Source organism: Schistocerca americana, chromosome 1, assembly GCF_021461395.2.
Source record: "Schistocerca americana isolate TAMUIC-IGC-003095 chromosome 1, iqSchAmer2.1, whole genome shotgun sequence".
NCBI lineage: Eukaryota > Metazoa > Arthropoda > Insecta > Orthoptera > Acrididae > Schistocerca > Schistocerca americana.
Genome location: NC_060119.1, coordinates 863,814,882 through 863,827,824, shown reverse-complemented (window position 1 = coordinate 863,827,824; position 12,943 = coordinate 863,814,882). Strand labels below are relative to the sequence as shown.

General features: G+C 40.1%; 1 protein-coding gene across 1 annotated transcript in view; it reads left to right on the top strand.

Moving 5' to 3' along the window:
• The window catches only part of LOC124613857 (ileal sodium/bile acid cotransporter-like), a 200,767-nt gene that overhangs the window by 171,191 nt on the left and 16,633 nt on the right, over window positions 1-12,943 (top strand). The gene's annotated exons all lie outside the window — the stretch shown is intronic.

The following is a 12,943-nucleotide window of genomic DNA, read 5'->3' as shown; positions in this document are numbered from 1 at the left end:
ACATGCTCACAGTCTCCGACAGCTGAAGCCAGACTACATCGCACATGCACAAACAGAAAGAGAACATAACAATGATAAACTTACAATAATTTTTGCATTTGTATTAGTTTTTTGAATGTAGAGTGTGGTGACAGATTGATCTGTTGTGTAGCCTAAGGTCTAGATTAGCATGGAAGGTGACAGTTCAGTTGCGAATGAGTGAAGGCAGCAAGTCTGAAATATATATGCTTTTCTCTCCAATACATTACTGATTAGTATTACCCTCTAACAAGTTTTTCATTTTTCATTCATTCTTCCATTTATAAATTTTCTATTCATCAATCTGTAAGCTATGTAATGACTCATTCTGTGACAAAGTAGCTCTGGCTTACACGATTCCACAGAAACTGATTGATAAATAAATAAATAATACAAAATATTAGATGCAGTGACATAGTGATCTGTTGCTTAGCCCAGTTCTAGGTTATATTGAAAGGTGACAGTTTTGTCATGTTGGTGAAGAGATATCAAACACTTAAGGTAATCTTATCATTTTGAGTCCCAGTCTGGCACACTGTTTTAATCTGCCAGGAAGATTCATATTTTATTGTAATTGTAAGTATCTTAGTTAACAGTTTATTTTGTTCTGAGGACATTTCCCATGAAAGGCAAGGTTTCCAGTTGGATCTATTGAGCCTAAGAACGCCAGATGTTGGTTTCATCCCAAAACATTGCATTGAGTGTTTATAATTATTCCTGCTGTTAGTGTATTTATTTCAATATTAATGCATTGTAATTGATATGCACTTTGATTTATGTGCCTATACCGGTACTGCAAGTATTATTCAAATTTGACTGGTTACAGTGTTCTGTTCTACTGCTTAATCAGGCATTTACAAATATTGTACTTTCAATACATACAGAATGTGTACCTGCCTTAATGCAATATTAAAACTGATGTCTCATCTCAAATTAAACACATGTAGCTTAACTTTACTGTTGTTACAAATGCGTTGAGTAGCATACAGACTTATGAAACCGGATGAAGATTGTCTAGACTCCTTGCAACCTCCCCCTCCCTCCAACCTCCTACCACATCTAAGTAAGTCATTTACTCACTGGATGGACAGATATTACTTCTGTGAGTAACTGGATTTCAGTTATTGACTCCAGCAATTTTTTGTTGTAATAAGAATTAAAGCTTCATTTAACAATGAAACAAAGGGAAATCTTCAGTTTCTAATGGGATATATGTCTGCAAGATAATATAGTTTCTACTGTGTTTGATACAACATATTTACTGCCTCAATTCCACTGAGATAAATATCAGTTACAAATGTAATCTGGGCAAATGTAAATATCAAAAGTGAACAGAAAGAACAATGAAAAATTCCTTTCACAGACTTGTTGTAGATACTATAAGTGTAAAATACTTCAGAGGAAACATGCTGAATATAAAGCATCTTGTAGATGAACCTTGTTGTTTAAAGCAGGTTCCAAATCTGCATCAGAATGTCACTATCTATTTACCCTGCTTCCACTCCTTACTTTTGCTGTCTGTGGCCAGTCATCTCCACTTTCAGGAACCTGATCTCCACATAAAGACCTGGGTTTAACAGCTGCAAAGGAGGTCCTACTAGTTTGAAAACATAAAATTGGCAGGAGTCTTCAGGAGCAGTGATGCTCTTCGTGGGGTTGAAACTATGTTCATTTGTGAGAAACACCCTCCCATATTCACTGATGGATATTGGTATGCAATTAATTGTGTTTACCAGAGGTAATAATGAGCTGAACATTTTCTTTCTTCTAAGAACTTTCAAAAACCTCTTACTGCTTTTGCTTTTCTTTTGGGAAATCTGAATCTCTGGCATATTTTTTTTAATTTCTTCCTCAAAAAAGCAACTTCTGTATTGTCAGGCCAGCAATAAAGATCTGGTAGCTTAGTGAATGAAGAAATACCATCTTCATTACTTCGAAGTCTATTTTCAATTGCTTTCTTTATAAAACTTAATCTTTTTTCTTGGGGATGAGAAACGCTCTCCAATCTTGCAGTTCATTTCAACTCAAACTCTAATAGAATTCCACACTTCACCTTAAATTCTTCAACACTGAATACAGAAGTGAACAACTGGCATTATGACATCATTGCATAATAATGAAAGCAGTGCCTTCTCAAAATGTGTTCTAAAATCTGACCGCATAAGACTATTATTTATTTCTGTGGCTCTTAACATTCACATTTGGAACAATGTCAATAATAATTTACAGGTCAATAAACTTGTCATGTTTCAAAAGGCTGTTAAATTGCCTGCCATGACACCTGAAAAGAATATCAACATAATGTTAACAAATGCATCAGATATAGACAAAATCTAATATCATTACTTGCTTTTGATTATAATGTCAGTAATGTATGATTTTTCTGCTTTTGAATATGAATGAAATGTAACTTTTTCTCCTCTGAGAATTCAAAAAGTTAAAGGGGATTCATCCCCAAGCATACTTTCAGAAATTCAGCACTGTATATATGTAGTGTATTATTTCTTCTTAATTGCATATATTTTTTAAAAAACTTGAACACTGCTGGATGCAGCAGCTTTACAATTGAATCTTGGTGAGGATAAAGCGAAATACAGCAAATAACTTTCAGAAATGAAAGTTTTATTCAAATCCCCTGACCTAGGTTTCAACATCTTTAAAAATGTCTTTTTCAAAGTGATCAATTGTTACACCTATAATAGTTAATATTATACACATTTTGAAATGTAGGTATACAGAAAAAGTGAAAAATAACTCACTGTCATACAATGAATTGTTTACACTTGCTGGTTATATAACATTATGGAAGCATGAGGTCTGTTCAAAAAATTCCAGAACATTTGTAATTTCGCGCCAATGGTGTGTTGAAGTGAAATGTGAGTTGGCATCCCTGCACATGCCTGTGTTAAATGTGTAACTGCCACAAGTTTCACTGTTGAATGTCTGTTAGTTATTGTTCATTGCTGTACTGAGTAGAATGTTGCGTCACACAGTTTGCAAATTTTGAGATGGCAGAGTTAGAGGGGTAATGTGTCTGCATTAAATTTTGTGTGTGTGTGGGGGGGGGGGGGGGGGACATTTACAGAGACACACCAAATGGTGCAGGAAACCTACGGTGGTTAGTATGCTTAAGCCATACTCGGTGTTATGAGTGTTTAACGTGCTTTAGGTTGGTTTTGGGGAGAGGACCAAACAGCGAGGTCATCAATCCCATCGTATTAGGGAAGGAAGTCAGCCATGCCCTTTCAAAGGAAACATCCAAGCATTTGCATGATGAGAGAGGAATCATGGAAAACCTAAATCAGGATGGCTGGATGTAGGTTTGAACCATAGTTCTCCCAAATGCACTGTGCCACCTCGCTCAGTCACACGGTTTAAAAATAGCCAGACAGAAGTTAAATGTGCCATTCAGGATGACTTTTGACACTCATGTCAGGAATGTCAAGGAAAGTGTGCGTGCTAATTGAAGACTGGCTGTCTGAGAGACTGCAGAAGAATGTAATATTCCAGTTGGATCATGTCATGAAACCCTGACACAGCATCTTGGAATGCATCATGTTGCCATCAAATTTGTTCCACGGCTTATGAATTAAGACCAGAAAGACTTTCAACTCTCAATTTGTGAAGAGCTTTCGGATTGCGCAAATGAGAACAAGATGTTCCTTAAGAGAATCAGAACTGGTGATGAGACATGGGTTACAATTATGATGTTGAGACCAAGGTTCAATCTTCACAGTAGGTTGAGAAAGATTCTCCAACACCATAAAAAGCTTGTCAGCTCAAGCCAAATGTCAAAGCCATGCCAATAGTTTTCTTTGACATTGAAGGATTAGTTTGTCATGAATTCATGCCACAAGGACAAACTGTTAATTAATGGTACTATCGGGACACATTGTGATGCCTGCGAGAAAATGTGAGAAGGAAGTGGCCTGAAATGTGGCGAGGCAATTCACAGGGTGTTTGCATCACGAAAACACACCCATACATTCATCCCTCTTGGTGTGTGACTATTGCACAATGAACGAAATCACTGTGTTGCCTCATACTCTGTAATCTCCAGATCTGGCCCCTACAGACTATTTTTTTATTTCCAAATCTGAAAACCCTGTTGAAAGGATGAAGACTTGCAATGATAGACGAGATAAAAGAAAATTCATGGATAGCGCTTCACATGATCCAGCAAGAGATGTACCAAGACTGCTTCTGGAAGTGGAAACCATGTTAGGAGTGGTGTATCATTTATGAAGAAGAGTATTTCGAAGGAGACCATGCACAATAAGTAGAAGGTAAACATAGAAAATTTTTGTGAACAAAGTTCTGGAATTTTTTGAACAGATATCATACATTAAAACTGTAGTCATACCTGTGCAAGATAAAATTCACCTCCATATTAGTAAAACAATGTGCATCATGCTGATCATTGTTAGACAGTACTTCACAAATGTATCTAGTGAGCTGACAACACACTGATGCCACTTAGGTTGAAAAGATTTTCAAATGAGAGAGGGCAGTACATGTGTGCGCAATATGTGTGCTCAAGAATAAGTGAAAATAATAGCACTAAAATGGCTTAAAACAATCAACATTAAAACTGTAATCTAGAAACAAGGGATTAAGTGACCGTATGATAATATGCAGATAATAAGTTCTCTGTTAAAAATAGGTTAAAACAAAATTTAATCCACACAACTGGTGCAGAAGAAGATCGTTTCACCAATTCAGGTGGATATAAAATGACTGTCCTGACATCTTTCCAGCACTAACCAACTAGTCTGAATAGGATACTACATAGTACTAGTTCACTTGCTGCTATTCTTATTGCTGTGTAGACAGTAGGAGCACTGCCCTATACTTTGCATATTTATCTGTTCATGTGTGTAGTTTATTCATGTTTTGAAACTTCTTATGTGTGTGTGTGTGTGTGTGTGTGTGTGTGTGTGTGTGTGTGTGTTTTCTCATTGTCACTGTCACCACCTCCATTTTGCTGCCAACATCAAAGATGTCAACTATCCATCAACTTCCATCTCCCCACTACAGCAGTCTTTTCACCACCACTGTCTTCATTGCCACTGCCAGCTTCATTTGTTTATCATCACCATCACATCAGCTCTTACACCAGAACTGTCTTTCCTATCACATTGGAGATATTCCATTGCTAGCCACCACCTCATCATCCATGACTCCACCACAGCTCACCAACACCATCTTCAGCACCACTTTGGAGACCTCTCATGTCAGACACGGTCGCCATTTACTGACACATCATGGGTCATTCCACAATGTCCATCATCTATACCTCCCCATCTCCAGTTCCCACTGTCATCACATGGATTACGTCATATGATCCATCCGTCTACATCCATTCCCCACTACCTGCCATACCCTCTCCCACCCCAACAGCAACGCATGAATCTCTCCCTTTTCCCACATCCCCTTATCTTTTTTCACCACTGGCAATTAACGTGCCACCACATAACAATGCCATACCCCCCCCCCCCCCCTACAATTCCACAAACCCACAAACATCCTTCTCTCCAACAGCCATTAAAAAACTAACAAAATGCCAAGACACCAGCATCTCCAGCTCTCCCACACCTAAAATACTGCAAACTGAACCTAACATGGCTCTTCACATGGATATAACTCCTTCCCCTCCAACATCTTCCCTTGTCCTTCACATCTTTGTCCTCTACAACCTGGATTCAAAATTCCTCCCAGCCAAACACCTCACCCTCAAAATCAAATAGCTACCAAGCCTCCACAACCATACCAATCAATGATCCACAATCGTACCAAGAAAAGTCCGTGAACCCCAAGTTTCATGCATCTTCTCTCCAAAATACCTCTATTGCCTTTGGTCCCAAAGGCTCCTTTACACCTCTCACCAGCACATCCTTGGCCAAATGACCACTGATCACCGAAGTTGACCTTGAGATCACAGATAAGGAAGTGGCATCTGACCTGAATGATTACCCAGATTTCAGATTAATAATGACCTTGGCCCCACTTGCCTTGTCCAGGTTTTCTCTGAATCTGCTGCCAACATAAACCTTCTCTGTAAAGAGGGAGCCCTGATATACCACCACTGCCACAATGTTGAACCTTCCAAATCTCATCCTCAGTCCTACTGTCACCAGAAATGGTTCCATCATAATGGTCACTTCACTGCAGATTCTAAAAACCCACCCACCTGCCATTTTGTTAAACAGTGCCCTAACCTTGCTTTCTCTCCTACTTGCAATTACTTTCACCCCACCTCTTCTGTGAAATGCAAAGCTAAGCTGCAACTACCAATCCTGAACTGACCGTCCCAATCCTTCCCACTGATACCCCCATCCACCCCAACAATTCCCTCTGGCCATCTCCTACTGCTGAGGACATTATCAAATCCATGACAATCATCCTCCAAAACATCTGTTCATTCCAATGTTCACACAACCTCCAACAAATCTCTCTTGCTCATCCATCTTCTGTCTCAACACCCAAGCTACCTAGTCCTACAACCAGGTTATCTTCATCTGCCTTGACACTCTTGTCTAAACAACCTCTAGCCTTCATCCACACAAACTGCTCTTATCCCATACAATGAGGTGACAGCATTACAAAATCCTGTACCATAACACCTGCTCCCCACTCACTAATAAACATCCTTCAAGCATAACCTTTCCCAACACAATGTCCATACCTTTACCCTATCACACCATCAAGACCTCTCCCTGTATCCTTCTCCACAAGATAACCCCTTCCAAGGGCCAGAGGCAGAGCTGCAATTGGACACCACAAGAACATCCCTGTTGGGCCACCACCCTTATCAATACTCCCACCTCACACCTTATCCTTACCCTCCTTTTTCCAAACCCCAGCCATTACCAATTCCATTATCTACACCCTATCCCTTACAACTACCTCACCCACGTAGACCACACCTTTTCCACCTATATTATTGCCACTTATGTCAACATCAGTAGCAGAACTCCAGTGGTGAGGTCAAATTATCGACTCCCTGCCAAGTGACTTAGTCCCCATCCCACACCACACCCATTCCAAAAGTAACAGCATTCTGTCTCTTTGTCATATTCTCCATCTTACCGTTCCCTACCATCCATAGTAGCACAAACAGCACTGTCCCATCCCTGACTCCCAGCTTCCAATAATTGGACAACATATCACAAACAGAATTAAATACACCAGTCACTGTACATGACATAATACAAGTACTCCACAAATACACACTTCCCTGGTCATTCCAGCATTACCTATCAACACCTTGAAGAATGCCCCCTCTCCTTTCTAGTTGTCCTTGCAACTCTTTACATCACTATCCTCTCCATAGGTTACTATTCTCTACTAAGGAAAACCTCCAACATCCTACTCTTCCTAAATGCAAGAAAATGCTGGAATTGGCACCAGACATACACCAGACTCAACACTGCAGTTCCCATTAACTCTTCCAAGAACTGGAAAGCATACCATACAAACTACCTACTGATACCTCCTCTTACCATCCTATCTGCCTTACCTCAGTGTTTATCAAGATCTTCAAATCCATTCTCTCCCAAAGCATCCATCAACACCTGAACCAACACCAACATGTTCCCGTCTTCTGATGACCTGCTCCTGCATCTCACCCATTTCCTATCCCACCAGCTCAGCTCTTGTAAATCCATAAATTTTGTGCCCCATGACCTTCAGAAAGCTTACAACCATGCATGGCAATCTAGTCTCCTCTGCAAACTCAAGCCATATGCGCTTCCAATTAATATGTCTACTTTATTGCATCCCTTCTGTCTAATCAGCTGTCCTTTGTCACTATTAACAATACAAATTCCTGTACCTTCCATCTGTGCAGGAGTGCCTTCAGGCTCTGTCCGCTCCTTTATCTCCTCTACACTGCTGATATGCCCAAACCACCCTCACCAGTCAACCTCCTTCAGTATGCTGATGATGACACTTTGCTCACTCTCTATTCTACACTCCAGAAATCCCAAAAGTCCCTCAAAGTCCATCTCAGTTAGTTTACCTCTTGGTGTAACCAATGGCTCCTTTAGACTGAACCCCTCCAAAACACAGACAATAATTATAGAACAAACCATTTATACCTTCTGTCTCCATGATTTCTACTTTACCATTTACTATCAACCAATTCAGTTCACTAATACCCTAAAATATATCAGACTGACCCTTGACTGGCAACTAATGTGGAAACCTGAAGTACTAACCATCTAACAGAAGGCCCAAAATAGACTAAAACTACCAATATGCTGAACTTGGGGATTACACCTGTCTACTACACAGATCAGCCAGAACATTATGAGCACCTATCTAATAGCTGGTGTGTTCACATATAACAGTGGTGACACACCATGAGGTCTTGATAGGTTGCTAGGGGGAATTGGCACCACATCTGCACACTCAAGTCTCCAAATTCCCATACATTCCGGAGAGGAATTGATGTGCTCTGACACTGGATTCAATCATATCCCAGATGTGTTCAATCGGGTTCAGATCTGGTGGACTGGGGAGCCTGCACATCAATTGGAACTCACCAAGGTATTCCTCGCACCACTCCATCACACTCCTGGCCTTGTGACATGTCACCTTATCTTGACAAAAAATGCTACTGACATCAGGAAATGTGATTGTCATGAATGGGTGTACGTGGTCTGCAACCAGTTCATGATACTCCTTGGCCATCATTGTGCCTTGCATGAGCTCTGTTGGAGCCATGGATGCCCACCTGAATGTTCCCCAGAGCATAATGGAGCTGTTGCCAGTTTACCTCCATCCCACAGTACAGGTGCTGTTCACCTGGAAGACGACAGATTCAAACCCTCCTGTCGGCATGATGGTGCTGAATATCATAAACCCACTTCAGTCATAATTGCCGATGTTGTGGTGCTAACATTGGCACATGCGTGGGTTGTCAGCTGCAGAGTTGTATTGTTAGGAGTATTTGGTGCCGGGGTGTGTTCAGACACACTTGTAGTGTGTCCAGCATCAAAGTCTCATGTTCATTCCACCACAGTACACTGCCTATCCTGTTTTACCAGTCTGCCCAGCCTATGATGTCTAACATCCAATCCTACGATATCTGGACATTGTTTCACTTTAGTTTTGCCACATGTTGAAGACACTCACCACAGCACTCCTTGAACATCCAACAAGTCACCCAGTTTCTAAAATGTTCATGCTGAGCCTCTAAGCCATTGCAATCTGCCCTTGGTCAAACTCAGATGGATTGTACACCTTCCCCATTCTACACACAAAACAGCATGCTCACTGGTGCTACATGCACTATGCTTGTGTCTGACCAGCAGTCGTTCCTTGCCATGTGATGCTGTTAGGTTCGTATTGATAGTAGGTTGGTGGTCATAATGTTCTGGCTGATCAGTGTATATATCCACACCCACCAAATCCTGATCCAACTCATTATCTGATATTCAAATGCTGCATGGATCTCCACCCCATCGAATGCCTTGCGCTCCATCTCTCTTTCCACATCTGTTTACCTTCCCCAACATGGGTCTTCCATCATCACATGACGTTCGGATCCCTCCTCGCCCACCTTGAATGCCTCTGCATCTCCTGTACTATCCATCAACCAGATTCCAGTAACTCCACTGTCTCCCATCTGATGATCAACCCTCATTGCTGCTGTGTCCATGATCTCTATACATACACATGCTCCATATACTATCCCAACACAATTTCAACTGACTGTCTCTCCCAGACAATGAAATCTACTGTCATATTTATCCATCTTAACAGCTACAGGTTTTCCCACCTATTTCACCTCATCTGGTCTCTCCTCCCTCTACTTTTCACTCTCCTTCTTTTCCATCTTTCCAATATGCACCTTATGGCCTATCTTCTGCCCATGGATACCACCCAATGGCTTATAAATTTATACCTACTATCATTCAAACATTTAATCCCCTCACAGCTACCTCATCAGTGCACATCCTTCAGCTCTTTAGTGAAAGTGCAGTACATCTTTTTAATGAACATTGGTATTTAATTTTCATTTTAAAGTTTTTGATGATTATTTTTGTCTTTTCATCCTTACCTGTCAGACTTTTTATTTCCTTTTTAAGTTTTGAACCAAGAAAAAGCACTCTGTATATTTGTAATCATTTCTGCATTTATTTTAAAAATCTTTTTAAATTTTTGAATCCATAAATATCTTTTGTCATTTCTTCACTAGGGTGAAGAATGGGACAGTATACCACTAGCAGCCCATATCCCATGGGATGGGGGGAACTGTCCTAATTATTATACAGGGAGATGTTTTAAAATAAGATACAAAGAACATCTGCTAGGGAAGGGAGGTGGAAATGTGTACCACTCAACTTTTGCCAAACACCTGCTTTTTCTCCATTATGTGCCATGGAAACTAGACGATTAAGAGCTCTTGCATAAGGAAGTTAAAAGCTAAAGACTTCTTACTTATGAAGATGGCTGTATTTTAAATGAACAGGTACAATTTGAAAACAGAAATTTCTTACGTATTTTTAGGCCCTTATTTTTGACAGCATAACAGAGAGTCTTTGAGTCATACAGCCAATAAAGGAAATGTTATTTTCCTCTCTACCTACTTCCCTAGCACTATTACTACCTCCAGTAATACTTTGGTAATGTAAATGGTTCAGTTTAGACTTATTCTTTCTGTATATAAGATTACCTTTTGGTCTTCAGTACAAACCACAGATTATCGAATTCTATAATTTTTACTCACACTTTTATTTTATTTTTATAATAATTGCCCTTAATACTTGACTTGCTCTCTCCTCCCCCCCACCCTGCACCCCTCCTCCCCGCCCCTCTCCCCTTCCACATCCTCTGTGCTTTCACTCACAAATGATGTGCATTGTAAGACAAAAAAAGCACAGTGAAGGAGTTATGCAAACTGGCCACATGGTCACAAATTGATATTCATCCAGGTATCGAAGAAAATGCAAAATTGGAAACTTCGGCAGGTGATGGGTGAATGTGTGACATAGCTGTGCAGTTTCACTGTGCAGCTGGCAAGGATAGTAAACAGGGGACATGTTGATAACAGGGTATAAAGTCTCTGCAAATTTCATTCTGTGTGCTCAGTTGGACCATAACTATGCTTCACAGACAGGCATGTGAACAATATACACACGTCAGCATTTGAGAGAGGACGTGTAGTTGGTCTCAAAGAAGCCGGTTGGAGTAATCAGTGAATTGCTAGACATTCAAATAGAATTAATGCCTCTATTCAGTGATATTGACAAGAGTAAGTGAACTATGGCTGAACACAGTGTCAAGGAGGAAGTGGTTGACCTAGAGAGAGGACAGAACATGAGGACCAAGCAATCATCAGAGAGGCACTCAAGAGTCCCAGATTCATCATTAGCATTGATCTGATATGCAACTGGAGCTTCAGTGATCACAAGAACCACTAATAGGTGACTCACAGCATGGAAACTATGCTCATGCCTCCCCAAGTCCTGACTAGTTTTAACCTCTGTACACCAACAAGCCCATTTGCAGTGGTTTTGGGCATATTTGATCTGGAATCTCACTGGCTGCAGTAGAATTGTCTTCAATGATGGGTCCCACTTTGAACTGATCTCTGATGACCATTGAAGACGTGTCTGGAGATGCCTCGGACAGTAATAGGATACCAACTTGACTGTTGCTCACCATATGGCTCAACAATTGGGAGTGATGGTCTGGGATGGCATTTCATTTCATATCAGGACCCCTTTGGTTGTCATCTGCAGCAGCACCCTTACAGCACAGCAGCACTTCAACGATATTCTACACTCTGTTTCATTGTGCTTCTTGGCAAACCACTCAGGGCTTACACTTCAGCAAGATAATGTGAATCTGAACACAGTGAGAGTTGCTACTGCTTGTCTTCATGGCTATACCAAACCCTTCCTTGGTCAACAAAGTATCTGGATCTCTATCCAACTGAGAACATTTGAAGCATTATGGATTAGGACCCTCCAGCACAGGACACTGATGATCTAACGTGCCAATTAAACAGAACTTTGCATGATATCCATCAGAAGGATGTCCACTGGGTCTGTCAGTCAATGCCATGCCAAAAACCTGCTTGCATAAGGGCCAGTGACTGGCCAGCAGTTCACTGACTTGCTTAATTCATGAAGTTCTTTCTCTTGAAAAAATCATCTAACTTTTCTGAAATTGTAATACTTTGCTTGCCTGTACATGTACCACACATCTATTGATTTCCATCCCATTTGGATATTTCGTTCCTAGGTCATCTATTTTTTTGTTTTTGTTTTTTTGTTTTTTATATAGAGTGTATGTTAAGTTTACATGATTCATTGTTTTTTTTTTTTTTTTTTTTTTTTTTTTTTTTAAATCCAGACAATAATATTATAAAATGTGATGTATTGAGTCTTCATTTTGTTATATGGTAACTGAATCCCTTGTTTCTAGGCTACAGTTTTAAAATTTTATTCCAGTTTCTTTTCACTCGCTTTTGAGCACATATCCCACACATACAAGTAGTGCCATCTCTCGGTTGACACTTTCTTCAATCTAAGAGACATCTGCAAGATGTCAGTTCACTATTTACATTTGTTAAGTACTGTCTAGTGATGACCAGCATGATTTGTATGATTCTACTATTATGGAGGTAAATTTTATCTTTCACTGGTGTCGTACAGCTACAGTCTCAATGTACCTTCACATTATATAAATAGTAAGTGCAAACAGTTTGATGTTTGGTAGTGAGTTATTTTTCATTTTTTCTGTATACCTGTATTTCAATACATGTGCAATGTTGACTATTGCAGCTGTAACTATTGATCCCCTGAGGAAGACATTTTTAAAGATGTTGCGATCTAGGTCAAGGGATTTGAATAAACCTTTCATTTCTGCAAGTGATTTGCCACATTTCACTTTATCCTCATGAAGATTAATT